The sequence below is a fragment of the Rattus norvegicus genome, chromosome 5 (genome assembly GCF_036323735.1).
Source record: "Rattus norvegicus strain BN/NHsdMcwi chromosome 5, GRCr8, whole genome shotgun sequence".
In the NCBI taxonomy this organism is placed as follows: Eukaryota; Metazoa; Chordata; class Mammalia; order Rodentia; family Muridae; genus Rattus; species Rattus norvegicus.
Genome location: NC_086023.1, coordinates 28,905,375 through 28,930,977, shown reverse-complemented (window position 1 = coordinate 28,930,977; position 25,603 = coordinate 28,905,375). Strand labels below are relative to the sequence as shown.

Genomic DNA, 25,603 nt, shown 5'->3' with positions numbered 1-25,603 from the left:
AGAACAGACAGCTGAGATTATATACATATAAAATTTTACCCATTTTATTTTGTTTAAATATCACGTGTCTCATGACTCATTTATTTGGTTGCTATTTAGTCTGCGTATCTAATAGGGAATAATATTAGCCCCATGACACTAGCGCCTGGGTTATCTGTTCACTGTGACAAAGCAGGGCCAGGTCAGGAAGTGGACAGTGAATGATCGGTACGTTCTTGTGTAGGCTGAGCACTTGGATAAGATGACAGTAAGACAAAGGAGACCATGGGGAAACACAGAATCATGAACGTTTTGCTCTCACAAGAAGACAGAAAACTAAATAAGAAAGTGCGGTGTTCGGAAAGTCGAGAACAGAGTGGCGTTTTGAGTGCAGGTGACTGTGCTAGGACATCCTGCAGAGAACCCCAAAATGATGAAAATCAGGAAGAACCATTGGTTTAGCTTGGGGAGGGGAGGCAAAGAGAAGGCTACAGCAGCCTGCAGGGCAGCTACAGCAGAGGAAGTGGAGTGGAATTCGGTCCACGCAGGAACACAGCAGTTGGGACAATGGGGAAGTCTGCCAGTGAGCCGGCAGCTGCCCATCGGCTGGCAGGCAGCGCTGTTAATTCAGTGAGGAGTGTGAATTGTCACTTGTCATTATCTCAAGAGGAGGATCCCTCTGGTTCATCCTTTGTTCTGAGGACAAAGAGCTCCCAGTTTCAACCCGGCTGTCTGATCTGAAGCTCAGTTCTTCCCAGTACAAGAACCAAGAAGGAAGAACCAACTCCTGAAAGCTGTCCTCTGGCTCCTCTCTGCGAGGCATGACACACTTCACACTGAGGAAACATAAGAAAGAAAAATGAGCGGGAAAAAAAACTCTCTTAATATTAGCAAGTCTTTATTCTGTGTTTACATAACTTGCTCATAACTAATAAAGTTTCTTATAACTAATTAAAATGTTTGTGCATTACCTTAACAGTCTTTCCTCTCTCTTCAGTTTGAATCTGATACCTAATCTAATTAGCCTGTGATATAACTAAAGATATGGAGCCTCTTTGTATCAGGTACCATTCAGCTTCCTCTGGTACCAATCTCCTGGCTTGCTGCCGGTTCTGCTTCCTAGCCAACTGGACTCAGACTCCTCCAAAGGACAGCAAACTATGACACCACAGCAGGTAGAGTCACTGGACATTTGAAAGCCATCTTGTGTCATACTTGGACATGCAGGTTTCTGTCTACACAAAACAATGCTTGCTACTCCTATGGGTGGGATGTAATTTGTCCCCCTGAATCTTCACGTATTAGAACCTGGCCCCAGGGATGTAGTTTTGGGTGGTGGTGTGGAATCTTAAAAGGTGTAGGATCTGGAACAGGCTCATGTATTCAGGAAGCTGAGGCAGGAGGATCACCAGTTTCAAAACCAGCCTGAATGATAGACTGGGAACAGAAAAGGAGTAGGGACTAGTCAGAAGTCTGGGGGTTACTGGGGGCTGCTGCTGAGAGGATAAGGCTGTTCTCGAGGAACTCCTGAGCTAAGTTATGAGTGACCGCAAACCCTAAATCACTGTTGACTTCCGGTATGACCATGTGACCCCTTCCTTTTACACATGCCCCTTGCTCCTTGGTGGTCTCTGCTATGAAGCCCTCAAAGGCAGCATCGTGCTCCTTGGATTTTCAGTCTCCTAAAGTGAGCTGAACGAACGACAGAAACAACATTCTCGTCTTGAGTATTTTATTACGATAACAAAAAACGAGACTAATTAATCTGCAGAGCATAGAAGGTAGTTTTTGTAGCCAGACTTTCACAGAAATTTAACCTGCGAAAAAGCTGGCAAACAGATGAGGTGTAATTAAGAGATTTTAATTACTTGATTGATCAATTACTCAATTAGTTTTCATTCTTAGATGAGTCTTATATAGCCCAGACTGGCTTCAAATTCTATACATGGCTGAGGTCAACCTTGAACTCCTAATTCTCTTACCTCCACCTGTCTCAAAAACAAAATAAAACAAAACAAAAGGGCTGGAGAGATGGCTCAGTGGTTAAGAGCACTGACTGCTCTTCCAGAGGTCCTGAGTTCAAATCCCAGCAACCACATGGTGGCTCACAACCATCTGTAATGGGATCCAATACCTTGTTCTGGTGTGTCTGAAGACAGCTACAGTGTACTTATATAATAAATAAATCTTTAAAAAAAACCAAAACAGTAACAAACAAAAACAGTAACAAACAAAAACCCCAAGCAAAATAACAGTGAAATCAGTTAGGGCCCAAACATACTTGGACATAAATTCCTTGAATAGTGTTTGAGTTGTTTTCTGGGACCCACCCAGCCTGTGATCTACAGGTAGATCAGAAGTTTAAGGTGGTCCTTGGCTGTAGAGTTTGAGACCAGCCTAGGCTACCCGAGGACCTGTCTCAGAAATAAAAACAAATGGAAACGTGTATAGGCCATAATCGCTGTCTAGAAACGAAGCAAAACGAGGAACAAGTAACAAAATATTACAACACCCACGCTGGAAAAAGCACGTTTCTTGCTGGTAAAAACAGAATGTTGGAAATAACCTAAATGTTAAACAGAGAGCATGCAGTCAGCTTATGCTGTGAACCCATCTTCTTATGTTATTCAGTTAGAAGCTGATGTGTTCCCAACAAGTCTAACGTCTAACATCTAAATTCTGACTTGCAAAAGCCTCGGAGAGCCTAGGATTTGCCAACTGGAAAGTGCCTTACCAGCAGCTCCTAGCGCTGACCCAGCAGTCTCTGGCTTGCAAACTCATGGCCTCTTCCCAGGACGAAGGCCTGCTTTGTTTTCTGAAGCCAAGTGTTGGATTTGAGGACGGGGCTGTGCAGCCCTGGAGGGAGATTGTGATTGGGTCTAGTCCAGTTGTCTGGAGTTGCTAGGCAACATAGAAAAGGTGAGAGGAAGTGCAGTCTGTCCTACCGCTAACTTGTCTGCGAGCAGCTGCAAGGTGAGACCCACTCTCTGTCTGGAGTGATATTCATTTCTAGAATCTTTCTTACCTCACTCCTAAATTTAATTTTCCTTGCTTGCTTCCTTTCCCCCTCCCTTCTGCTCCCGCTTTCTCTTCTTTTTCCTTCCTTCCTCCTCCTTTTCTCTTTTGACACAGCGTCTGAGGTAGCCCAGACTACATAGTGGGTCTGAGGGCAGCCTGTACCCTTCATCCTCCTGCGGCAACCTCCCATGTGCTGGGATTGCAGGCATACATTACCACCTCTTCTACCGTTTCTTAACATAAATTTTAGAAAATTTTGATGCCTACCGCTCACGCGGATCGTTCATAATTAGGGAAAAGATCTGGAGAGCAATGGTCACTGAGCTATGGCAATTATTACAATTAATTAAAAAATTAAACCACATCCACTCTCTCGCCACTATGTCTCACACTATCAAGAGTGCCATGAGAGGGAGTGTGGAGAAACGGGGTGAGCAGTAGCGCACGGGCAGAAGGAGATCCTGAGACCGTTGGAGTCCTTGGCATTCGTGTGGTTTCCTGACTCTGGAATTTTCCTGGGAAATGAGACAGATATGTTGTCCCATGACAAAGAATTCCTTAGAGATTAGCTATGTCTGGGAAACCCAGAGGAAGTACAGAGTGGGCACGTGACGAGAGAAATCTAAGGAATTTGAAGGGACATGTTTAAAGTTAAATTTTAATTAAAAGCTGTCTATTGTTAAACCAAAGAAACATGGTGACACATGCCTGGAACCCAGTACTTGAAGTGCTGAGCAATAGGGATTGCCTGGAGTTCGGGGCTAGTGTGGGCTACACAATAAACCCCTGCCCACATAATAAATAAATAAATAAATAAATAAATAAACAAACAAACATTCTACTTAGAAAACTTAGGAGGGGGAGGAAATGCACAAAGAAAATTAACTGTATTTCCACTATCCTGAAATGGCAATTCTTGGCATTTTGCCGTATATGTTTTTCAAATGTTTTTAAGTTGAATGTATAATTTCTGATACTTATGATTAAGTATTTGCAACTGAAAATGAGTCTCGTTAACCACTTTAGGTGTATGGAGAGGAACAATACCGACATTCACATAGTGCAGGCACTATGACCTGAATGCTTTTCATTTTACAAGACTAGAACTTGAGTCATTATAAATAACATAACTTCCAAGACGCCTTCCTGAAAGCCCAGCCCTCTGGAGGCAGAGGCAGAGAGAACCAAGGGCTGGAAGCCAGTCTGCACCACAGCAAGTTCTAGGTCAGCCTGAACTAATGGCAAGACCAGGTCTGATCTATTTTCTGCTGGGTTATATTCTAGGCCATCATCAGTGACCATTAGTTCCCCTGGGCTTTTCAATGGCTGACAGAAATGGTCACTGTCATCTGTGCTGAACTCTACAATGTTTGTCCTGTCTGGCTCAGACTGCTGATAGTTCATGTAAGGGACCAACGGTAGAGCACTTGATATAACCTCTGCTCTGAACCCCAACACACACACACACACACACACACACACACACACACAGATACACACACATACACACACACTCACACACACACACAGACACATACTCACACACACACTCACACACACATACACACACTCACACACACTCACACACACTCATACACAGACACACACTCACACACACACTAACACACACACAGACACACACAGACACATAAGACACAGACAGACAGACACACACACGCAGACACACACAGATAGACAGACACAGATATATACAGACACACACAACACATACACACAGACAAGCATATGGACACACAGGTAGACAGACACACACAGATATACACAGACACACACACAGATATACACAGACACACACACATACAGACACACACTGACACATACATACAGACAGACAGATACACACACACAGACAGAAACAGATATATACAGACAGACAGACAGACAGACAGACAGACACACACACACACACACACACACACACTCCTTGCAGTCTGGAGACCTGTACCTCGAAAGTTCTCTCCTCCCATCTCTTCACATACACACAGAGTCTGTGCCTTCAGGTGTCCCTCTGACTGACTACACCCCTCCACTCTCTCATCTCTGAAGTGTTTCCAATTGTAGGACATTTGTAACTGCGCATTAATCCTCTGTTGTTAGGAGAGACAACCTTTAAATGAGGTCTCTGGTGACCTTTCCATTGCCGCCGGGTCTCACAGAACATCTGCAAACAAGTCTTAGGTTCTTTTGCCTGGCTATGGGATGCAGACAATTATCCTGTTTTCAAGCATAAGGTTTTGGGTGAGACATGGCTAAGTCTGTCTGAGCTGGAAGTTAAGAACTGAGGTAAACTGATGAAGGGAGGTAAACTCTGAAGGCCCATCCCTCACCACCTCTCCCCCAAGCCCCACCCCTGTCAAGTAACCTGTCTTGGTCCACTCGCCCTCCGAGGAATAAATGGGCCATCAGTAAATGGCCCCGAGACGGAGATACCTGTGCGGGTCAGGTTTTAAATAGATTTCCTCCTCAGGATGTGGTCTGCATGCAGAAAGGAAATAGGACAATAGCAAACAGAACATGGAAGCAAGTGATTAACCTGGAAAGGGCTGTACAGCACAGACGTCCGCCTTGCCTTTGCAACTAGATCGTTTTTGGTGATGATGGTGGGTGATCACAGCTGATAAACTGTTCGGTCTAGAGGTTTTCCACTTTACATGGCTTCTGACTACATGGATTCCAGGCCATCAGACCCACCGCTTTACATTTATACAAGAACTAGAGCCAAGTAGATGGGAATCGGACATCTTTAGAAAGGAAACTAACTCAGAGGGTGTTGGAAAACGTTGGCTGGATGATCCAGTTCTCGGCAGCGTAAGCTATTCGCAGGAACTTCTCCACACAAAGCTCTGACCTGGAGTATCTTCACCAACAAGTGCATCGTTTCCTGTTTCCCTGGGCATTTCCTGCTGGATTTTCACACACTGTACAAGGGGGTGTGACGGTGGCTTTCTTTATTCCTGTAGCTGGACAAACCAGGGTTCAGCAAAATCAAGTTCGTTTGCTTTCTTCCCCCGCCCCCCACCCTCCTTGCCCGACTCAAGGTTACTAGAAAAACAGGATTAGAATCCAGAATCAGGGTTGGCTGCCTCTCTCCCAGCGTCTCGCTCCAACCTTTAGGTAAAGCCTAGTCTCAGGGCACTTTTCATTTGCTGACTCGTTGAAACAATGCAATTCTGAGTCAGGTAAACATGCTTCAGCCGAATGAAAGCCAAGTGTCTACTATGTTTCTTTTCGGGATAATTTTGTTTACAGTGATTGCTTTGCTGCATTCCACAGGATACATTGTGTTCTCGACGGGGCAAGAAGTCTGTATTTAAATGTCACTATCTGGTGACTTGGTGTCTGTTCTTTGCATCCGATGACATCTGGCAGTACCCAGAGGTCCTGATGACACAATGCACAGCATTGCCCCTGTCTTTCCTTTAGCTGGGGCTTAGTAGAATCTTAGATTTTGGAGGGACTTCATGGGCTCATTCAGTTGCAGCTCAGTAACACGATACAGTACCCAGCGCAGTAACACGATAATCTCTTCCATAGTAATCTGGGCAGTAACTGTCGCTCCTTGTTCCCAACATCTCTACAACAAGGCACTCACAACTGAACAAGGCAGTTAAATCCACTTTCTTCTTTTGGAGACAGGCACTCAATATATAGCTCTGACTGGTCTAGAACTTAAGTATGGAGATGAAAGGCGTGGGCCATCGCTCCTAGTTTGATTCCATTTTGAATACTGAGTTCCTGCATAGTTCTTCATGCTGCCACAATGAACTAAGATTTGGTCTCCCTGTAACTTTTGTTCTTTTGGCCCCGACCTGTTGCCGGACATGTGAGATTGAAGTCAAATAATTTGAGTTGGCTGTAAGGTTTAACCCTTTGCTGTGATGAGTCTGTACGGTTTCATTTTGCCTCCTGACTGGGCATTTGGTAAGGATTTTTTTGTTCCCTTGGTTGTTCCTCTTTTGTAGCTTGTATGAGTGTCAGTCTTCGATTTGCCAGAGAAAAGGAAAGAGTCTATGTAATCGCGGTACCCCCTGAGAGAGATAGTTTAAAGCTTCTGAGATTGGCTGAGATGGCTCTGTAGGGAAAGGTACCTGACATCCCTCCATCCCAAAGGTAGAAGAAAAATCATCCTGAAAGTTTTCCTCTGTCTTCCACAAGTCAACACACACACCCAGATAAATAAATCAAGTTAAAAAATGTTCAACAAGGGGCTGGGGATTTAGCTCAGTGGTAGAGCGCTTACCTAGGAAGCGCAAGGCCCTGGGTTCGGTCCCCAGCTCCGAAAAAAAGAACCAAAAAAAAAAAAAATGTTCAACAAAAACCTTGAGATAGGCCCTTGTTATGTAAATTCAGACTCTTGATTCTCCTGCCTCAGTCTCCCCAGTGCCGAGATATCATAGACCGGAAACCGGAAGCTCCAGCTCTGGCTAGAGGGAGCTTTCGATTCAGACAGATCCAAACTCAGACATTCCAGTCGTAGCCTGCTCTTACTTCCAGTGGGACAAAAATAATTATGGGATCATTTTTTCAGGGAAAAAAAAAAAAGCCTAAAGAATGCTTTACTTCAATGGGTGATTGGAATAAAGGATTATTACCAAGTGATGATGGGAAGCCCCCAAAGATACAATCCTGAATATTGAAATCCTCGCTGATCATCCTTGAAGCCTGAACTCCAGGATCATCGTCCCCAGAGATTCAAATCCTGAGTGCTGAAATCCTAAAACCTCAATCAAGACCCCCAACCCGGAATTCCCACATTGCTGGGAAACTGCTACATAAAAAAGGGCGGTAAGTCCAGCCTCCGGAAGGGGGCAGGGCAGTTGGGGAGGGGGTGGGGAGGGATTAGCTGCATGGTACCGCAGGGGTGAAACTTCAGTGTGTTTATTATCTGCATTGACACCCCTTCAAGTTCTTGATGCACTTACACTGCACTTGTGTGAAGAAGCCAGAAAAGTTAACTGGTCCCACAATTACGGAGGTGAGGAGCGACAGGATGTTCACCTGCTGCCGTTTAGTCCGCAGCCATTTTCTGTCAAACGCGTGGCCAGTACGTGAATACCCGCAGAACGGACTTTTGTATATTCAAAATAATGCGCGCTGCGACGTGGGAGACGGAGAAAGTGGGAGGGAATGCTACGTCAGCGAACATCAAATCACGGATAAAAAGTAAAGCTAGCAGGCTGGGGCTGGAGGCGTGGCTCAGCGGTAGAGCCCTGGCCGCTCTTGCAGAGGACTGGATATTTGGTTCCCAGCGCCCTTGTGGTGGGTCGCAGTCATCTGTTCTCCAGTCCCAGGGGAATACGATGACTGCTTTCGGCCTCGGAGGCACATTGGTGCGTGTACACACACACAAAAATAAGTAAGTGTGGGGGGAAAACCACTGTGTACTATCTAAAAGGTGACTGAAGATTTTTTTCCTCCTGAGAACCCCCCCCCAAAAAAAAAGAAAGTAAAAAAGCAAAAAAGCAGATATTCGCTGATTCAAGACTTATATAAAATTTAATGATAGTTGCCCACTGCTATGGACTTACTTGTAGGCGATTGCCTACAACCCACCCGCAAAACACACTTTATTTTTGGTTGTGAGTCTGACCTTTAATGGCTGAGCCAGCTCTCCAGCCCATACACTTTTAATATGTTAATATGCGTAAGCTTTACTTCTTGTTTTACTCTCTTCCCACACAGTGTTAAACCTTCAACTTTACTTTCTACACCTCACCATGTTATATATTTCCTCCCCAGGTCTTCTCAGATATTAGATGCTTTTATTAAAAAAAAGATTTTATTTGTTTTATGTGAGTACTCTGTCGCTGTCTTCAGACACACCAGAAGAGGGCATCAGATCCCATTACAGATGCTTGTGAGCCACCATGTGGTTGCTGGGAATTGAACTCAGGACCTCTGAAGGAACAGTCAGTGCGCTTAACTGCTGAGTCATCTCTCTAGTTCGATGCTTTTTTTTTTTTTTTCCTGTTGTTTACTTTTTTTTGGTGGTGGGGGGAATGGGATTCCGGGGTGAATTAGACATGGTCTTTCTATGTCATCTTGGCTGTCCTGGAATTCACTGTGTAAACCAGGCTGGCCTTAAGCCCACAGAGATGTACTTGCCTCTGCTGGGATTAAAGATACTCATCAGCATGTCTATCCTCTAGATGCATTTTTGGCAAAACCAGTTCTGTGAAGAAACATTGTTATAGTTGATTTGATGTGATAAAGATCTTAAAATCTCAGTAGGGACATGGTGGCTCATGACTTTAGTCCCCAACACTCCAGAGGTAGAGGCTGACGGATCTCTGAGTTCCAGGCCAGCCTGCTCTTCAGGGCAAGTTTCAGGACAGGTAGAGCTAACAGAGAAACTGTGCCTCAAAAATAAAACAAACAAACAAACAAACAAACAATCAAATGTCAAATTTTCTTTGAGACAAAGAGATTGTCTTTTGTATATCTCCATTTGGGAAAGATAACGTTTCTTAAGATCTTGGCTCTTTGAGTAACTGCATAAACAATGTGTTCCTGATACGACCCATTGTGTGTGTGTGTGTGCGCGTGCGTGCTTTCTTGTAGTGCTGGGATTGAACTGAACACTGCCATGTGTTAGGCATGTGCTCTACCCAATACTGAGCGATATCCATGCTCCCCAGTGAGTTTTATTTATCTTACAAAACATGCAAATCGCTCACCAACCACAGTTATAAAGATGAATGCACGAAACTATTAACCAAGAGATATATATGTCCATTGTGCATTTTTTGTTTGTTTTATGAGATGGAGGTCTCACTGTGTAGCACTGGCTGGCCTGGAGATTCCCAAGTAGGACCAGGCTGGCCTTGAACTCATAAAGATCTACCTGCTTTAACTTCCCAAGTGCTGGGATTAAAGGCCTGTGCCACCACTTCCACTCTTGCATTTTTTTTTAATTTATTTTATGTGTCTGACTATTTTGCCTGTATGTATGTCTCTGTGGGGGTGACATCGGTGACATCTGTGAAGTTAGAAGAGGGTGTCAGATCACTGGGACTGGTGTTATACACACTTGGGAGCTGCCATGTGGTTGCTAGGAATTGAAGCTGGATCCTCTGAAGAGCAGCCAGTGCTCCTAACCATTGAGAAACCTCCCCAGCTCCCCGACCCCCATGTTGATAGTCCAGACTGGACTTGAACATGTCATGGAACCGAGGAAGACCCTGAGCTTCAGCTCTTCTAAACTCTGCATGTCTTGTAACTTTGCATTTTGAACAATGTATGAATACAGCTCATCTGCTCACAACCATTATAATCATGGAATTCTCTGTAGTAAGCTTGTGTGTTATTGTGCATGCTCCCCCTGCCACGTGTGTGTGTGTGTGTGTGTGTGTGTGTGTGTGTTTCATATATGAAGTGGCCTATAAAGGCCCATTTCATGATTTATGGTCCTGGCTCCTCCATGTGCTTGGTCATGCCTGCTGTGTTGAACTAAGTCACGTGATATTAAATTTCCTAACAGGATATAAAGAGTCAGATTTTTCATTTGGGGAGTTTTCTCAGGTAGGTGACCTGAAGGCTGTTCCCTAAAGACATTTCTCTGCCCCCCACCTTCCATCCCTCTCCTGGGGTTTGGAACAGCTGCTCTTGCCTGGCCTCTCTCCCTCGTTCCTCTTTACAGGAAAAAGCCTGTCTGTCCTTCAAGGCCACATCCTGCTTAGACCTTCATGATTGTATTCTTTCTGCCTAATACCCCCCACTCTACTCCCAGGCCTGGTCATAGCCTGGAAGCCATTCCATTCAAATAAACTTCACTAAAGAAAAAAAAAAAATAAAAAAGAAGTGGCCTATAAAATAGTCTATTGTATTTTTACATTTCTCAAATAAATCTCCTCTTAAAATGTAACTAAGTCTTTTAAAATAAATTTGAATCTTCCCCAGAAGTGTAATTTTAGAATTTTAATCTTTTTGTTATCTTAGACTTAAGGATATTGAACTTTCATGATTTCAACATTCTGGATTATGATATTTAGGATCATGTCTTTTGGCTTTATGGCCCAAATATGAGTAGAGATAATTCTAAATAATTCAGATACGGAGAACACCTAGGGTTGAGACAGAATACTCGAGGAAGAAAAAAAATCGGCCACCTTGTGTTTTATGACTGACAGGAGTTGCTGCGGCGAGGTGTCGCTATACAGTCCCTGGCATTCCCAAATTATTCATGGAGAAGTGTCTTTCTGAAGGTACTGGGGGAAGTGCCCGTTAATCTGGTGAAACAAAAGAGCCAGGAGGCAGAAGAGCCGTGGGTGTTGCAAGAGCTGGGCACTGAAGAAGAAGTTGAGCTGGCGTAGAACATACCAGAACCAGAAAGCAGAGCCCTTTCTTTCTTCGGCAATGTCTCCCCAGTGCCCTCTACCGTCAGAGTTCATAACTGCTGCAGAGGAGAAATATTTAAAGGCCGGGCTAAATTTTCTGCTGAGCAAGCGATCAAGGGTGAATTTGTAACGGAGACATCAACCACCCCCAGCCCTATGCATTCCTCTTCCCTCTGCTGGCTTCGCACTCGCCTTTAAACTTGGAAGGTCCACGCTCCAGCGCACACGCCCTTTACACCGCGAAGGTTTAAGCTCCAGGCCTGGAAACTTTTCTTCCAGAAACCCTAGGAAGAAGCCTTGTGCCCTCCCAATATGGAACCAGATTGTTTCAGATAACATTTCCTTGACTCTGACATGCCAAACTCATGTCATGTGTTTGTTTCTGAGACAATTCTGGTGTGCAGGTGGCTTTGCTGTTCCAATAGGGCCTGGCTGTAGGAATCCCACTGTTGGAGGTTGGAGTGACCCAGTCCCATGTAAACAATCCCACAGAGAAAATTCCAAATACCACTCGAAGGAGAATTGTTGGGGAAGAAAAGGTAGGCATCGAGACTACAGACAGGCAGAGCACTCAAAGGTAAAGTGGAAAATTCTGCTTTCTTTAGAGACTCAGGTTATGATGATGTTTTGCTGGGGCAGACAGGTAATAGGATGTCTTGCTAAAGCAGACACAGGTGAGAGGATGTGCTATGCTTAGAAAAAATACAAATATGACCCCCACAGAGAGTAGAAGCTCCAGTGTTGATTTGCTAGTCTTTGTTGATGACAGACATGGATTGGTTTGTCTTACATTGTGTTGCTAAGCTTCGCTTGTGGTGACTTCCTAGAGAGAACCTCACCAAAGAACTTCTGTTAGATTCCTGAGGCTTCTTGCTGCCTCTGTGGACTCTGGCCGATTGGCGAGTCTTGTGGATTTGTCTGAATTGAACTACTCTTGCAGGTTTGTGTGTGGTGTCTGCTGAGTGCACTGAACTGTAGCCGCTGATTTGTATTTGCTAGTGGACTGGACTGAGAACAACAAAGATTGGAATCACCCCCCACCCCCCAAAGAACTATTTCTAAACAATCCCTTGCCCTGTATACTAATAACCTTTCTTTTTCACTTCTTCTGGTGGGTGGTAGGCTAGAGGAGAGGTTGAACCTTATTAAAGTAGGTTGTGAAAAATATATGCCTACAGCAAAGGCCTTTTTTTTTTTTTTTTTTTTTTTTTTCCGGAGCTGAGGACCGAACCCAGGGCCTTGTGCTTGCTAGGCAAGCGCTCTATCACTGAGCTAAATCCCCAACCCAGCAAAGGCCTTCTTGAAAGGTGGTCTGGGCCAATCTGAAGGTTTGAGAGAATAAGGTTCTAAATAATAGAACTGGGAAAGGAAAGTTACCTAGAAAGAGGGAACTCTGGGATTTCTGGTGAGTTTCTTTGCCTTAGTGGGGCCTTTTGTTTCCATGATTTTTCTGTTTGGTGCTGGGGTAGACTCTTGCTAGTCAAGCAAGGGGCTATGTCTGCTACCCTTCTGGTTCTTTTTATGGACCATTCTGTTCTGCCTCCAGATCATTTGAAGTTGTGTTTCAGTGTGTGGGTTTTTTCTTCACTTCACCCATTCCTTCCTCCACTTACTTTTTGTTTGTTTTGTTTTTCGAGACAGGGTTTTCCTGTGTTGCCCTAGCTGTCCTGGAACTTGCTTTGTAGACCAGGCTGACCTTGAACTCAGATATCCACTGGAGTGCCAAGATTAAAGATGTGAGCCACCTCCATCAAGCATTCCCCCTCCTCTCTCTCTCTTTCTTTCTTTCTTTCTTTCTTTCTTTCTTTCTTTCTTTCTTTCTTTCCTTCTTTGTTTCTATTCTTGTTTTAAAGACAGGGCTTCTCCTGAGTGCATGCTGGGATAGAAGGCATGTGCTACTGTACCTAGCTCCCCTCTTTCTTGAGTTTTTCATGCCTGTAGACCAGACCCTTTTTATTTAATCTAGTCTGACCTCAACAATACTCCTGCTTCAGCCTCCACATTATTGGTATTATGGTATTATGGCATGAGCCATACTCCCAGCATTCTTTTTTATTCTTCTATTTCCTCCTTCTCCTCCTCCTCTTTCTTCCTCTGCTTAAACCTATCTATCTATCTATCTATCTATCTATCTATCTATCTATGTATCTATCTATGTTTTTTACTGTGTAACACAGGTTGACTTAAACTAACTATGTGGTCTGGTCTAACCTCAGCCATCCTTCTGTTTCAACCTACCAAATGCTGGGATTTATATACAAGCTACTATGTCTAACTCATAGTCATTTTAAAGTTATTTAATATAATTCCCTTGGGAAGGGTAATCTAATGTCCCACTAAATATCATCCATTTCTGGAAAGGAATGGTTATACCTTCTCTCTGGTGCTGTACTTGGAAGTGAAACCTGTGGGCTAGCCTGTGATTATCTAGCTGGATGAATGTGGTCATGGCAGTGTTCATGGGGGAAGAGAGATGAATGACCGGAAAAGAGACTGGAGTGATGTGGGATCAGGAACTAGGGATGCCAATTGCTCGTAGAATCAGGAAATACGAGGAAGTAAAGATTGTATTCCGAGTGGGAGAAGGATGCTAAGGAACATGTCTGGGAAACACTGAGGTCCATGTTTGTAGGATGATGTCATTATACAGCAAAGCTGGTCCAGGATAAGGCGTAGTCTTATCATTGGATGAGAAGGAAGAGGAGGCAAGGAAAAGTCTAGGAAGGAGAGAATCAAGATGGAGATGGAGGATTTCCCAGATCCGGGTGATCCTGATTTGCCAAGGTAACAGGAATGGATTTCTGTAGACAAATTTATCTTATGTAGGTGGGCGGTTTAAATCCTTATCAATTATACATTGAGTATTTAACATATAAATCAGAGTGGGAACTTTCTGCTGCTTTTTTGACTTTACCTCAACAGGTGGCGCCCAACGTGTGGTAATATTAAAAAAGGGCATGACCGGTTCCCTAGTGTCACTAATCACCCTGGACCCCTGGTACTCTTAGGCCCAGGTGGTCACTCCCTGGTGTTAGTTCTGTCACCGTAGGGCTATATAGAGCTAACCTTAATTTGTCTCAGTAGAGGCTGGCTTCAGTGAGGCACCACGCCATGTTAGCCTAACTATCCTCTGGCCTCAGTGGTCTCTCCACTCCCATTGCTAGTCACTCTGGCCAGCCTTGGCCAGCCCTGGCCAGCAGGAACTCTGGTCCCAGCTACTTGGTAATATCAAGACTCAACAAAGTGTAACCAAACAATTAGGTTTATATATTAAATACTCAATGTACAATACATCCACACAATAAACTCACAATCAATTGATAAGGATATAAACTGCCCACCTAGATAAGATAAATTTGTCGACAGAAATCCATCCCAGTTACCTTGGCAATTCAGGGTCACCTGGATTCTCTCCTTCCTAGACTTTTCCCTGCCTACCCTTCCTTCTCATCCATTCTTATCCTGGACCCACCTTGCTGTATAATGACATCATTCTACACATGTTGTAAACTTCAGGGTCATAGAAGGACAGCTTGAGAATCACCCAACATTAAATAGACATGTATGAACCATAGTATCTGTTAGGTGTCCTTGTAGACAAAGCACCTGCTTTGGGATATATTTAAGTGGACTCTGTAGTGACTGCCAGAGAGATGTGCTCAGATATCAAGCCCCAGATGCTGTGAGCACTGGTCTTATTTGGAGAAAGTTCTTTGAAGATGCAATGACGTTATAGATCTCAAAGTGAGATCACCCTGGATTCTGGCATCTCCAGGGACAGGGGTCCTTTTGAGCTAGGCAAAGGGAGATTTCACTAAGGAAATTCCTGTGCCGATGATAAGAGCAGAGACTAAGCGATGATGTCACAAGGCTAGGAACTCTGGAGTCTCCATCAGCAGAAACAGCAGGGAGGATCACGGGGCCTTCAGAGAAACACAGGCTTCCCAGCCTCCAGAGCTGAGGGAGAAGACTGTGGTTGTCAAACCTCGTGGCTTTCGGTCACTGTTGTGGTAGCTATAGTCAATAGCAGAATTGCTTTCCTCATTCCTTTATTAAGGAACTAAGCCACTAAGACCCTGTTTGCAGACCATGCCATAAGCAAAAGTCCCTGGGCCAGGTTCTCTCCTATCCCTCTGATACGTTGGCCTGTGGTTCCTGTCCCTTCTCCTGTGCTTTGATGATCCATCAGTGCACATCCCGCTGTGTCTTTGCCTTCAGCACGGGTAGTACAAAGAGTGTTAGGATAAAAGCTGTGTGCCAGCCAGGTTGGTATAGCTGTCAACAACCCGGATGGACAGATGGACGGTTGCTAAAGTGATGGAGCGAAGTCCACGAGGCCCCCAGCTGGACAGACATTGATGGTTTTAGAGGCTGCTGGACTGTGTGTGTATGTATACTCGAGTGACTGAGTGTCCGTGCTCTCAGATACCAAGAAACAGGAGACGGAGGAAGGAGACAGGAGACAGGGGAAGGGAGGGAGGAGGGAGAGAGTCGTCTATGTGTCTGGTGCTGGGGGTGCTCCAGCGCATGCCACATAACACAAATGGAGGTCAGAGTACAACTCTCCTTCCATTGTGGGCTTTGAGAATTGAACTCCAAGTTGGCAGCTGTGCGCGGCACACTCTCGTACCCTTTGAGCCATCTTGCTAGCTTTTTGTGTCAGTTCTTACCTCGTACCTGTCCCTGTGCTCAGCTTTGTGATAACCCTGTAGATGACCAAACTGACGCTGAGGTTCATGTATGTGCTGGAGGTCACGCAGGTAGCAGAGCATGTCAGCAGAGGGGCAGGCAGTCTGACATCTTCACTCAGGATCTGGAGAGACATAATTTCTCTATGGAGTAAGGAAAACAAAGAGAAAGGAGACACCCAGTCTGGATGCCTTCAAGAAAGGAAACTCTACTTCACAGAAAAATCATGCAGGGTGGAACCTGATGACCAACACTCAGTGTCCACTGGAATGCAGGTCTGGAAGCCTGGAGGCAAGCCTCATTCGGGAAGAAGGCCATCTTTCAAGGTCAGGTGTCCTGTCCTCCACTCCACATATAAAGAAGTAGAAATTCCAGGGAGTGGGTACCCCAGTGGGGTCCCAGGGAAGGGACCTTGGTTAGCTTCCATCAGCCCTGAGACTCCCTGAGGGGACGGTTCTCGCTTTGCCTGCAAGCCTGAGGCCTTCTTCAGCAGAGCCTTGGATCTAGGAGGACGAGAGAGCTTCTGGGAGGGAGAGCAAAGACTGGGTTGAATTCATATCTCCACTTTAGAGCAGAGATGTGAGGCCAAAAATAACCCACGGCTGAGATCCGGTACCTGAAAGAAGGAAGGTCCGGAAGCTGCCAGCAAGCACAAGAGAAAGAGGGAAGGAGAACCAGGGAGGCCCGTTCAGCCTCAGCTGGAGGTGTGGCCCCCAGAGGTTGTGGGCAGATGGGTGGCCACAGTGAGGGACCCCGTGAATGCAAGAGCAAGCGGTGCTGCAGTCTATTGGTCCGCCATTCGCTTGCCTTGACCCTCCTGTGCTGAGGGCCATATTTGACCAGAGTTGGCATTTCTGGCACTGCAGATGGAGGGGTACATTTAGGGACTCTTTCAAATAACCCCAGTGACAAGTTATCAGTGCTCCTATTTCCCTGTTTTTTGGCAGATCCATCACACTATATATTAAGGCTGAGGTATTTCAGTGACTGCATTTATGAGTCATCTTGTCGAATTTCTGCACTCAGTTGTTACCTCTGCTCTTTAATCTCCTTTTGTTCAGGGGATATGGGCAATAATTACGTTTTTTTTTTTTTTTTTTTTTTTTTTTGCCTACCTTTCCCTCTGTGAAATCACGATGGCAACCGTAATGAAAGAGGCAGACCCGTTTCCTTGACTATTTCACTGAACCCGGTAGTGTGCTTCAGTCCAGGGCAGAAACGCTCTCCCGCTCGCCACAATAAACAAAAGGCTGTCTCAAGGGTGGGCTGATAGAACGGAGATCAAGCATGTACAAGGACTTGGGCTCAGTCCCCGAAAGGCATCTCTTCTAAATGCAGTCACACTGTCATTTCTTGTCACCTGCCTACCTGCTCAGATGTTGTAAGTAGGTAATCTGAGGGAATTATAATAAAATTGCTCCTGCGTTTGATAAAAGAAACACATGTACATACACACAAATACACATATACATAAACATTCCAACACACACAGATACACACATGCACACACAGATACTTGCTAACATACATACAGAAATACAGATATGTACATATATACTCATACATAAATACACATATATACATTACATACAGACATGCAGACATATACATACATACATATATACAGACACACACAGATACACAGACGTATACACACACATACAGACATGCAGACATACACATACACACATACATACACATACATGTATTACATACAGACATGCAGACATATACATACATACACACATATATATACCCCAGCACAGATACACACAGATACACAGACAAATACACACAAATAGTCTTGCTTTTGAAGTCTATCAAATTGTGTATCTATCTGGACAAATTGCCAACTCCTCAACATTTTTTCTAAAAAATATTTTACATGTATGAGTGTGTGTGTGTGTGTGTGTGTGTGTGTGTGTGTGTGTGTCCCACATAAATGCCTGGGGCCTATGGGGACTAGAAAAGGCAATCAGATTCCCAGTTACTGGAGTTAGAGACAGTTGTAAGTGGCTGAGTGGGTGTTGGGAATCAAACCTTGGACCTCTGCAAGAACAGGAAGTGCTCTTAGCTGCTGAGTCATCTCTCTAGTCCCCACCCCTCCTTTTCATTTATATTTTTGAGACAGAATCTACCTATGTATTTTAGGCTGGCCTTAAACTTGCCATGTATCTGTAGCTCAGACTGGACTCAAACCCGGCCTTCTGCCCTACCCTCCTGAGTACTGGGGCTGTGTGATGCTCTGCACGGTCAGGCTTCTGTGTCTTAACGGATCTGTTGTCCCATCATTTGACATCAAAGATTATTGGCTAGTTTGTCTCTCCCCCTCCTCCTCTCCCTTCTCTTTGTCCTCCTCCTCCTGGAGACAGGGAGGTCTTAAATAGACCAGCTAGTCTCAAACTCAAATATGGGATTGTCCTGCCTCAGCCTCCTGTTACGGGACTACAAGCATGTGTCATCATGACCAGTTCACTGAAATGTAAAGAATTTGTCCTGAACAACTCAATATTTTTAGTATCAAGAGGGCTGAGAGACCTTATTTAGGAAAAAGAGAAGGAAAGAGACTATAGTAACCCAAGAAAGATGACTTTGTATGGTGGAGAACACGGAACCATGTGGTTTGCTTACCACAGTTTCCTGGGGGAGTTTTAAATGTGGCCAGATTTATTATTCTCCAGCACAATTCCCTCTACCTGCTTGACTGTGGTAAGGAGATGAGAGAATTGAAACAGAGGGGAAAGCTTTATTCTTCTAATTGGAAGCTATGCCCCCATTTCTTTTATTCTAATTTACCTATCAGACACTCTCCAGTTGACTGAACCACACTGGTCAGCGCTTCACCGCACATACTGGGGAACACACTTTCTCTTCCACACAACCCATCAGGAAGTTAAGAGCCTAACTTCCTGTTAGTCCACAGGGGCTTTTCTAGGCACGTGGTGTCTAAATAGCTTCCTCCTACCAGGTTCTTCTTATGCCCCAAGGCTGATTTTTTTGCCTGTCCAACTCAACCTATTCAGTGAATAGTTTTGAGAGAGCTTGGAGCTCAGAGAAGAGTGCCCACTTGTCTAGGTACATCGTCCAAGTGACAGATGACTACGCGTCAATGTCAAATGGATGCACCCTTGACAACAGGAAATCAGGAACAGTTTCAGATTTTAAAGTTCTTCCTATGTGCTGGAGGTCGTGGTTGTGTAGGGTCATGTGACCATGTCCTGGACTTGCTTTGGAAAGGGAACGATCTATGCTAAGTACTATACCGCCCAAGCCACTGGGCAGGATTCTTGGATCTTGATGACGATGGCCAATATATTTTGGGGTGCACGAATGTATTTTGAAATAGAAGGCACCTGGATTTTGAAAAAAAACCTGAAAATAACTTTATTATTGTGGCTGTTCACAGTATTAGCACCAGTAGTTAGGACTTTTGTGTGGAAATGGACAGAAAAAGAGGAGAGTCATTGATGAGGAGGGGCTGTTGGAAGCCTGGATGCGTGAGTCAGCTGCCCTGGAGAACAGACAAAGGTCCTTCTCATTGATTTCTATACGGCAAATGGTCCCAGTGTTTAGCTTGGCGCTAAGGAGATGGTTCAGCAGGCAAAGTGCTAACCCTGCGATCCAAATAAGAAGCCAGCTATAGCAGCTCACATCTATGGTCTCGCCACTCCCACAGCGAGATGGGAGGCAGAGATAGAAGGCTCTCCCTGAAGCTTGCCAGCCAGCTATCCTGGAGCTAACCATACAGCAGCAGAAATAAGAGACACTGGTTTCAGCACGGTGGAGGGCAACCAACTCCTGGAAACTGTCCTGTGGAGCTACTGTCTCTTGTGGTTTTGTGAAGGCTGACAGGGTTCTCAAGGTATCTCACACAGCCATAGTTGAAAAGCTGGAGCTTAAGTCAGCCTCCTTATGACTCATCTGAACTGGAGTCTAAAATGGTTCCCCCAGTAGGCTATGAGGGGTGATGCTTATCTACAGACAGTCCTGGAGGCTACAACCCGAGCATGGGTGTGACTCGGGCTTTTCAATGCTTGTGTGCTAGGATCTTACCAGGAGCCCTCAAAATCAGGGCAATTTAGGAAGTGTCTTATGTGGCTGGGTGGTGGTGGTGCACACTTTTAATCCCATCATCAGGAGGCAGAGACAGGCAGATCTCTGTGAGTTTGAGGCCAGCCCGGTCTCCAGAGTAAGTTCTAGGATAGCCAGAGCTACACAGAGAAACAAACAAAAAAGGACAAGCATGTGCTACTGTGCCTGCTCTTTACGTGATACGGAGGATGAAACCCAGGTTTTGTGCTCATGGGGTGAGCATTCTGTTAGCTGAGCTACACTTCTAGCCCAGGCTCCCATCCGCCATGCAGGGAGAAGCACGCCGTCAAGTGCTTGCCTTGTTTGTGAGGACCTGGGTTAGCAACTAGCTAAACTGTAACAATTAATGATTATATGTGCTGAGGCCTAACCAAAGCGGGGCAAGGAAACTGTTCTGCATGCCTACGGCCTGTTCTCTGGGGCAGTCTCTTTTCTAAACCCTGTGCTTTGTGCTTCCTATTCACTCCTGCCTGGCTGGGTACCCAGATCTTGTGTCTGAGCTTGAGATAAAAAGTAAAAAGTTATGGATGGATTCCGTTGAAGTCAGATTGGAGAAGGGTGTTGGGGAAGTTTTACCCAGCAGGAGACTAGATAAAGAGGGGAACTGGGTGGGTCAAGGATAGCATGTGCTGAGCCCAGCGTAAACCTGGTGGGGACAGAGGGACATGGTTCCTGCCCCTGGGACAGGGCCCCAATGTGAGTGTCCATGAGTGTTGATGGCTGCTGTGAGTGTAAGGCCTGTTTGCATAATAATGTACATATTTTTATATTCTTCCGAGGAATGCCCTTCCTGTAGATGTTAAAGACTCCATGCGAATTTGAAACAGCGCCAAGTCCTGGAGTCAAGGGTGTGGCTATGTCTCTACGAAATGGTAAAGCTGGAACCTTCAGGACAGCCCTTAAGGCTATAGGAAAGAGCTCTAAATATATGTAAAATTTCCCAACTATACAAAATAAAAGGATGCAATATGAATTGTGAGGGACTTCATGAATCTAATGGAACAAAGGCAACTGCATTAATGAGCCAGCTTTTTGGAATACAGCTTTGGATACAAAGGTAGCAGATTCCTGAGTTCAAGATCAGCCTAGGACAGAAGAGGAGGTTAGGCCCAGGTGTGGTAGAAATGATGATTTGAGGGTCCCACCCAACTAGTTTATGTCAGTGCTTAACAAAACCAGACAGATCTCTGAATTCTTTTGCAATGTTAAGAAAAAATTGTGTGCTTGCTGTCTGCTTGCTGTCTCTTAAGAATCAAAGGTGTCGTTCATAAGATTATCTAGACCTGGAGTGAATGACTGGATTGATATGTAAAGAAAAAGACTGGACCTGTTCTCTGCAGAAGACAGTTATCCAGATGGTTTTTTTTTTTGGGGGGGGGTAAAAAGAGTGAAAAGGTGTTCATGCAAGCAGAACATGGTCAGAGAGATCTTTTAGAATGGCAAAAAAAGCTAGACAAAGACTTCCAGAGAGAAAGCAGACAGAAGCAGAGAGAAGCAAACTGGAAAGGCTGTATCAGGCAGACACAGGTCACTAGCTTGGATCCACTATTTGACATCGAGTCCTTCGTTTCACCATTTTCTGACACCCTTCTCTCCGAATCCCTCTCCATGCCTAGGCTGGTTCTCGGCAGGCGTGTCTGTCTGGCATGTGTCCTGCTAGTGAGCAGACTATGTGTTCTCACTTTTGAAGGAGTGGTGGAAGGCACACCGTGAAGGAAAGAGTTTGGTAAGAATGGGTCGAGCTCGATTGTTAGAGCACCTGCTTAGTCTAAGGAAGCGTTGGAATCGATCTCTAGCACCACAGAAACTGGGCATGGTAGAATATTCTTATAACCCCAGAATTCAGGTGGTACAGGGAGGATTGGGTCGAGGACATTCTGAGATACACAGGAGCCTGTCTGAAAGAGAAAAAAGGATGGAGGGAGGAAGGGGCGGGGAGAGAGAGAGAGAGAAAAGAGTCAAGGATCTATGAATTACATGTGTCAAGGTTTAACAGACAATTTCACACGCTTTTCAAAGAGTTGGTAAAAAATGTATATCCTGCTAATAACTTCAAAGGCAGGCCTATTTATATCGATTACTGCCACTGCCATTTTACTGAGCATCTTTGATCTGCCAGGTGCCTTGTGATCTGCTGGGCCTGCCATTCACCTGATCATTATAATCTTAGGAGTCAGAGTCTTATAAATTTTAAACATTCAGAGACTTTGCACAGTTATCCCCTCCTCTTTCACATGCTTGTATGGCTGATGAGTTACACAATACCAACAGGGACCCAGCTGTGTTTGACTTCGAAGGGCAGAAGTTTCCTGTTTGGTTTTGTCTTCCAGAAGATTTTGTTACTACTTAGGAAGAAGTTTCAAAATGAAACCATACTTACATTTCTCTTTACAAAGGAACGCATGGTTGACACCAGCGCCTTACCAAATGCTGTGTTTTGAAACAGATTCTCTCGGCAACATTCAGATCTAAATATTCTCTTGAGTTTTATTTAATCTGGAGCCAAGTCATCCCCTCTCCCTCAAGACAGGCTTTCTCTGTGTAGTCTTGGCAGTCCTGGAAATCACTCTGTAGACCAGGCTGGCCTTGAACTCAGAGATCCACCTGCTCCTGTCTCCCCAGTGCTGGGATTAAAGGAATGCGCCACCGCTGCCTGACAGGAGCCAAGTTTTAAAAACTGTTCTTTGATTGATGTATACGTATTTTGAAGTAGTCACGAGAAGTAACGTTATTGACTAATTGCCTGCCACACATACTACTAATAACTGAAATTTTGTTTTTGTTTGTTTGTTTATCTGTTTTGAAGATAAGGTCTCACGGTGTAGCCATGGCTGACCGAAACTCACTATGTAGATCAGGTTGGCCTCAAACTCACAGAGATATTCTTGCCTCTCTCTCTCTCCAGGGCAGAGATCAAAGATGTGCATTACCATGCCCAACATAAAGGAAAATTAAAGAAGGTAGTGTGTATGGAGTGTAGGAATTTGCAACAGAAAAAGGAGACGTTATATTTTTTGTTTGTGTTGAGAGTATTTGAGTAAAATTTATGCCCCATTATAAAACTTGACCACAATTATTGTGCCTATGTATGTGTGAGGGAGTGTGTGAGTGTGTGTGTGTGTGTGTGTGTGTGTGTGTGTGTGTGTGTGTGTGCAGGCTTGAAATTGATGTTAGTTGTTTTCCTTAGGTGCTTTCTACGTTATTTTGTTTCCATCAAGGCCATCTTTAGTTACATGGTTAGTTAGTAACATCCTAGTTACATGAAACAAGACAGCTTGTTTCAAAAGGAAAAGAAAATGTAATTTAAAAATAGGAATAAGGATCTCTTCAAATTTAAACATGATTTAAAAGATTCTAAGGTGAGATTTTGACAGATGCTAAAAAGAGCAGTCGCCTAAGAGATACAGTTTACAGAAATTCTCCACAAGATGCACTCAAATGCCTGCCAAAAAGCATCTCAGATCATGTTTCAGCTTAAGGCCCATTTTCTCCAAGAGACACATTCAATATATATTGCTGTCTTCCTTTTTGAATAGATTTTACTTATTTATTCATTTTTAGGGCAGGTTTTGGTTCATAGCAACTATGAGGGAAATTTACACAGTTTCTATAAGCACCCTCCCCAGCTCCCCAACCATAACTGTCCTGAGAAACGGTTGTATGTCTGTTAGATTAACATGTACTGCCTGGAGGATCTAGCCCAGGACCTCGTGCATGCTGGCAAATACTCTAATGGCCCCAGAAGGTTCACTTTTGATATTCAGCATTCTGGGGGATATAAAGAACATGTATCCATTGTTACAGTACTGTCAAACACCCAGCAATCCTCCAGGGTCCACCTTTTCACTCGTCTCTCCCTCCCCACTAATATCTGACAGTCACCAATGTTTTTTTTTTTTTGTTTTTTGTTTTTTGTTTTTTGTTTTTTTCTTTTTTTCGGAGCTGGGGACCGAACCCAGGGCCTTGCGCTTGCTAGGCAAGTGCTCTACCGCTGAGCTAAATCCCCAACCCCGCCACCAATGTTTTTAATTGTCTTGTGGCATTATTATTTGAGACAGACTCTCATGTACTTCAGACTGGTTTCAAATGTTCTATGTAGCTTCGCGTAGATGACCTTGGACCTCTGACCCTCTTGCCTCTATTCTCCAGTGCTGGGATTACAGGTATGTACCGGCTCACCCAGTTTTATGCAGTGCTGGGACACAGAGGCCAATCTCAGAGATCCTTTCTCAGGGACCACCCAACATAGTGTCTGTCATTTGGCCCCAGAGGTAGCAGAGGTTGGCTGGCCAGTGAGCCCCAGGGATCCTTTTGTCTCTACCTTCCCAACAGTGGGATCACAGGTGTGTGCCTCCATACCCAACTTTTTATGTGGGTGCTTGGGTTTGAACTCAAGTCTTCATGCTTGTCAAGCAAGCTCTTTACTGACTAAGCCATTTCCACAGCCCTTATTGCTGCTGTTTTCTGAGTTAGGGTCTCATGTATCCCAAACTGACATCCAACTCCATGTGTCCTGCTGAAGATGACCTTGAGCTATCAATTCTCCTCTTTCCCAGGTGCTTTATGAGCAAACACCACCACACAGTGAAAGAGGAAGTTTTTTGAACACAGATCTTTCTATGTTTTGGAAATGGAGTTTGGATTTCAGGGGATGAAAAAAGGGTAATGACTTATCAAGTTTGTGGATGTGGCAGTGCCATTTCACTGTGATGGTCAAGACTAGGGGAGAGGGAAAAAAGGCTGTGGGCAAAGGAATAAAAAACAAACAAACAAAACAAAACAACCAAGGAGTCATAAAAGTTTAGCAATTTGTGATCTCCCTTTGAAGGCTGTTTTCAGTTAACCGAACTGTCTTAGATAGGGTTTCATTGCTGGGAAGAGACACCATGACCAGGGCAACTCTTATACAGAACAACATTTAATTGGGGCTGGCTTACAGGTTCAGAGGCTCAGTCCATTATCATCACGGCAGCATCCATGACAAGGGGCTGGAGGAGGAGCTGAAAGCTTTAGATCGTGATACAACGGCAGACAAAAGACTGGCTTCTGAGTGGCTAGGAGATGGGTCTCAAAGCCCACCCCCACAGTGACGCACTTCCTCCAACAAGGCCACACCTCCTAGTAGTGCCACTCCCTGGGCCAAGCACATTCAAACCACCACACAAGCTCTTCTCACCCCCAAAGCAGACACCCTAGAAAACCCTTTTGATTGAAGGACAATTAACAAGTCAACTTGGTCTTACAGGCTTATAGAATTCAGTTGATTAAGACTCAAAATTCACTGCTATTTTTAAAGCTTCTCTATGTGTTAGACCTTTGCCAAACTCCATACACTATTATTTCCTCCACCCATCCGTCTCTTTAATCTTCTTTAATCTTCATGTTACAGCTGTGATATGAGGGTGAGGGGCGGATCCTACCGTCTGAACAGCTGCCGGAGTGACAGGCCGCACCAGGACGGCCACTGT

The 25,603-nt window shown here is 44.7% G+C and overlaps 1 long non-coding RNA gene across 4 annotated transcripts; it reads right to left on the bottom strand.

Annotated features, from left to right (window-relative positions):
* Positions 1–22: 22 nt before the first annotated feature.
* On the bottom strand, positions 23–25,490 carry LOC108350932 (uncharacterized). 4 transcript variants are annotated; one of them, XR_005504643.2, is made up of 5 exons: positions 25,073–25,490; positions 21,895–22,033; positions 16,025–16,167; positions 7,941–11,413; positions 23–815 (listed from the first exon to the last, which is right to left on the bottom strand). It is a non-coding gene; the product is annotated as an uncharacterized LOC108350932 (long non-coding RNA). The 4 variants fall into 4 exon arrangements; XR_010066493.1 differs by having other exon boundaries at positions 21,895–22,029; XR_010066492.1 differs by lacking the exon at positions 21,895–22,033 and adding an exon at positions 17,159–17,309.
* Between the last annotated feature and the right edge of the window lie 113 nt (positions 25,491–25,603).